At 36.5% G+C, this 5,530-nt stretch overlaps 1 pseudogene; it reads right to left on the bottom strand.

The window, feature by feature from the left end:
- Window positions 1-2,077: 2,077 nt before the first annotated feature.
- Window positions 2,078-2,210, bottom strand: LOC124529556 (uncharacterized; annotated as a pseudogene).
- Between the last annotated feature and the right edge of the window lie 3,320 nt (window positions 2,211-5,530).

The raw sequence follows: 5,530 nt of genomic DNA, 5'->3' as shown, positions 1-5,530 counted from the left end.
CCGCACTGGGCTCTGTGCTGACAGCTCAGAGGCTAGAGCCTGCTTTGGATTGTGTGTCTCCCCTCTCTCTGCCCCTCTCCCACTCATGCTCTGTCTTTCTCTCTCTCTCTCAAAAATAAATAAACATTAAAAGTTAAAAAAAAAATAAAAGGAAATGTGTCCTCCTGAGAGATTATGAAAACTGAAGCGGGGATGCCGCAAGGAAAGTTCTTGGCTCTGATGAACTTTGGAAGTTGTGAGAAAGGTCATCGCTGGGTTAGCATTTCTCAGTAGCTGGAAATTTCTTAACTTTCAAATTTCATATTTTCAGTAACTTTTCTAATTTGATTACTTCAGCCAAAGAATAAGATACTCTGTCATTGATTTAACCAATTATTATAATGATTTATTTCACTTGTATATTTTTACCCCAAATAAGAAAAATTTCTGTGAAAAAAAGCATTAGCTTTCCTCCCCAGAATTCTTATGACTTTTCATATTGGATAAACACCCATATAAACTTAAGCTATCTCTTTACTTGTTTATTTAGATGACACTGATACTTTGGGTTCACTTATTATTAACTAGAGGTATTCTAATATAAAATCCCTGTTTTAAAAATTGATTACTTGTAGCTTACAGCAATATAGTGACTAAAACTACTACTCCCTTTGGAATCTGATTTGTGAGCATTGTCTACACTATATTTTATAACTGCAGTATTAAAGCAATCAGAGCCAAGCCCTCAGAGCAGATTAGAGGTGCTTATTAGCAATAAAATATACTCAAAATATACCAGGCATAACGTTTTTGTGTGTAATGGAATTACCTCAGCACATTGTCAATCTAAATGAAATGAGTTTATAACTGAGGTTTGTGTTCAAGAAAAGGGAAATTTTATCTGCTATGTAGACTATCTGTTTTTAATATCGCAGACAATGAGACGCCTGGGTGGCTCAGTCAGTTAAGCCTCTGACTTTGGCTCAGGTCATGATCTCCTGGTTCAGGAGTTTGAGTCCCATGTCAGGGTCTATGCTGACAGCTCAGAGCCTGGAGCCTGCTTCAGATTCTGTGTATCCCTCTCTCTCTGCCCCTTCCCAGCTTGTACTCTGTTTCTCTCTCTATATCAAAAATAAATAAATACTAAAAAAAGTTTTTAATATCACAGGCAAAGTTTTGCATACCTTCTGAGAGTAAGTGTGAACGTCATTAAAGGCAACTGTCCTCCTTCTGTTGTAGGTATGAATATGGCAAACCTAGTCCAAAATTTAGAGAAATAAAAAAAGGGATTGTGGGGAATTGGAAGATAAAAAAATTAGAAGAGAAGAGGAAAACTAACTTTCTCCTCCTTTTTTTCTCAAGGCTGTTAACCAGAATAATTTCCAACTTTAATAAGTTACAGAAAAATAGGAAATGATTTTATTTTATTTTTTTTAATGTTTATTTTTGAGAGAAAGAGAGAGATAGAGAGAGACAGAATGGGAACAGGGGAGGGGCAGAGAAAGAGGGAGACACAGAATCTGAAGCAGGCTCCAGGCTCTGTCATCACAGTGCCCGATGCGGGGCTTGAACCCATGGACTGTGAGATCATGACCTGAGCCGAAGTCGGACGCTCAACCAACTGAGCCACCCAGGCGCTCCAAGAAAGGATTTTATTTGTATTTAAAAAAAAAAAGTTCTATATGTGTCAAGGTTTGCATCAGTTGTTTAACTATCATGACTCTTAAAAGCCACATGGTTTGGGGATATTGTACCACACTGACATTTCAAGTCAATGGTTTGTGCTCATTGGCTTCCTGGCATAAAAAGGGAGCTAAATACTGTGTGAATAGTTATTAGGCACATTTGATTTTGTACCTTAGAAAATATATACGTGTTTGTTAGAAAAGTGAAAGTTGAAATTAGCAAAAAACAAACAAACAAACAAACATGAAGGGAACAACAAAGAAATACAACTTAGGATAAGAGCTGACCTCTATAATTTAACTGTGCAATACTCCATAAAAATGCACATAATAGCTGCTTCAGTTCAGTACAGCTCCTGGCCCCAGTGCATCCCAACCCAGTCTCCAGGATAGTTTTGAGATAGTTGTGCTCACCTCAGAAGAAGAATTTGCTTTATTTCTAATTTACTTCTTTGTTTTAATTTAATTTGATTTAATTTTTTTAATTAGCAATAATTGCGCCTCGGATAAACCTCATTGGCTACGATACTGCCACTGAGCAAAGCTTGATTTAATTTTTTTAAATGTTTAGTTTTGAGAGAGAGAGAGACAGACAGACAGACAGAACACGAGTGAGGAAGGAACAGAGAAAGGGGGAGACAAAGAATCCAAAGCAGGCTCCAAGCTGTCCCAACATGGGTCTCAAACTCACAAACTATGAGATCATTACCTGAGTCAAAGTTGGACACTTAACTGATTGAGGCACCCAGGAGTCCCATATTTGTTTTAATTTGAAAGATTTACTACCTAGGTAGACAACAAAGTCAGAATTCCTGGACACCTCCATTTAGGTGACTCTTTAAAAATTTTTTTTTTCAATGTTTGTTTATTTTTGAGAGAGAGATAGAGTGTGAGTGGGGGAGGGACAGAGAGAGAAGTTGACAGAATCAGAAGCAGGCTGCAGGCTCTCCACTGTCAGCACAGAGCCCAATGCATGGCTCAAACCCAATAATTGCGAGATCATGACCTGAGCCGAATTGGGCCCTTAACCGACTGGGTCACCCAGGAACCTCAATTTAGATGACCCTTAAGATAATTCATTTACTTAAGTGTTAAGGCAAAGACAGAAAATTCTCTAAAACAAACAGAATTGAACATGAGCTAGTCATTTCTGAGTTCATTACTACTGAATCTAAATATGTTTTCATTTATAGTGTCTAAAATGTGTTCTTAAGTTTGGCAGGATATTCATATTGTATAGTATTTTATAAATAAATTCCTAAATTCAATACAGTATTTGTAATATGTGGTAATTTTAAAATTAATTTTTTTTTTTTTTTACAAACAAAAACATTTTCCCCAAATGTTCCTATACCCTGTGTAAATTACTGATTTTGAGTAAGGGAACTCTTGAAACAATTAGACCCATTTATGAATAGCTCTATTTGTAGCAGTTTGTTGCTAGACCCTATTTTGTGATAAAGGTAAGGCTGAGGTGGGAGAAGGTTGGTTTCATTTGAAACGTTTCGCTTCACATGGAACTTTGCCTGAATGCCATTGCGATACATTCAATATTTGGCCAAGTGCTGAAAATCAACATCTACTTGCCTTTGTCAACACATTCTGTAACCATTCCACTCAGGCTCACATGAACAAGACAGAAAGAATAATGGAAAAAAAAACACATTGCTTTTCTTAAAAAAATACATACAAAAACACATACTGTACATACGTACATACGTATTTCCCTTTTTTAACTGCTCATCTGTTTTTTTTAGATCAGTATGTGGTTGACTTTGAAGAATCTATGGGAGTACAGCGTAAGAGCTAAGGAAGAAATTCTACCCAGAGAATTTCTGATTCTCTTAATATTTTGTGGAACAGCATGAGTGATCTCTTCCAATTGTGTGGGATGAATATAGCCCACCGAACACTGCTTAACAGCAGTTTACCACAAGCCAGTTATAATGTCAGAAACATTGGAACCTTTTCTTTTCTTCTGCATTTGAATAATGATAAATGCCTTCATGCTGTGTGAGAACTATTGAAGTGTGTTTGTCTGTAGGCAAAATTGGCAGTGTCTCATATAACTCCACTCGATGGGAGTATTACTTCAACAGTGGGAAATACATCGTCTGACAAGAATCGTATCACCATTTGGAATGATGTTTATGCAAGTGGATAGTCTTCTAGTTATTTGTAGTTTAAAAAATGGACCTCGGAGGCCACGACAATAAAACCCAAGTCTTTATTTGGATATATGTAGTGAAAACTATAATTGTTCCTTGTGGGACAATAATGTAAGCTCAGTGGTTGGGCCATAGTCCGTCAAGAATGTGTGATGAGAGAGAACTTCCTTGCTCTTTATTTCTAAAATAAAAGGTATTAAGTAATTGGTAAGTCACTGTTGTTTTCAGGTGTCTAAATACAATTTTCATCAACATTGAAATATTTAATTGCGTACGTACCTAATGCCTGATTATCTGCCTTTGGCTGCTGTTATTTATTACCTAATTACTGTGTCGTTCTTTGCTGCCAGTTTCTCACCATCACCATCTCTTTTGGTGATGATCGTCCTGCTTCTCATGGAAAAAAATCTCTGTAATGGTTTTTTGGTCCTAGCTGGGCAGCATGGTAGCCAGGTAACCAAAAAGCTTGTTTGGCTAGTGGGAATATGGGAATGGAGGCCAAATGTTTCAAAGTCCTGGGTAAAATTGCAGAAAAACTTAATTCTATTGATTCATATTCTCATTCATTCAGTTTCTAGGCACTTGAGAATAAATGTAATAATCAGAGAGAACAGTAAATGGAGATACCAATTTTAGCAACTGAAAAAATTTGTGTTTGAATCACTGGGTTTCTGATATGTGTGTACTTCATTAGTTATGCGACTGCTTGTAAAATGGATTATGGAATGCTCTTATAACTGGGCATGGCAATTGAGTAAAATCTGAAAAATCTCACCACTCTGATCATGCTTCAGTAAAATAACCGATATTTCAAGTTTTTCTCACTTTGTGATTTCTTTTTTATCCAAAGTTTCCCTTTAAGTTAGAATCTGGTTGCATACAACCCTAAAATCTTTTCTTTATGGGGTGGAGTGTCTCCAGTTGTTTGGACATTGAGTCTAGGAGGTATCCCACTACTTTTCAAAGCTGCTGTGTCCTGTCTGCAGTGGCTATGGGGTCAGGCCATGACTACGGGACAGGGGTAATTCATAGCTTTCCCACCCAACGTTTTTTTCCATCTGAACAGTCAGGTAAAAATGGAAACCCATTTGTCCTCAAGCTGAATCTTTTCTCTGTTTTAATAAGAATGATTTCAGTAAGTCACAGTGAAGATGGTAAGATTGGATCTTATGGGGTGGAGTTTTGGAAAGTAGACATTTTTAAGCATTAGGTTTAAGATAGGTGAGGAGTGTTCACCACTCTTCTGCCCTAATTGTCTTTATGTTTGTGTTTACTATTGCCCCTTCTCTGCCTCCCCCCATCTGATTCTTGTTCTTTTTATTTCTTCTTTCTTTCTTTCTTTCTTTCTTTCTTTCTTTCTTTCTTTCTTTCTTTCTTTCTCTTTCCTTTGGAGTTGATTTCCTCTATTCCATGATGTCTCATTCTTTCTCCTTGCTGTTTTCCTTCCAAAAATAGAACATGAAATAAAGTCTTTTCTTTAAAAATAAGCACTGCTAATAGGATAATATATATTTATAACTTATGCAATTAGAAACTATAAATAGAGAGAGAGACAGAGAGAGAGAGAGAGAGAGAGAGAGAGAGAGAGAGAGATTTCCATCATTCCACCCCAGAAATTTGATCAAGTGATTTGAAGAATTGTAATTATATGGAGAGAAACATATTTTACCTTATATTTCTTAGATAAGAATTTGTTCT

Source organism: Lynx rufus, unplaced genomic scaffold, assembly GCF_022079265.1.
Source record: "Lynx rufus isolate CCGP_SWC_20201006 ecotype Redwood Valley unplaced genomic scaffold, mLynRuf1.p SCAF_6, whole genome shotgun sequence".
NCBI lineage: Eukaryota > Metazoa > Chordata > Mammalia > Carnivora > Felidae > Lynx > Lynx rufus.
Note: the sequence above shows the minus strand (reverse complement) of the source record. Positions and strands in the feature narration are given on the sequence as shown.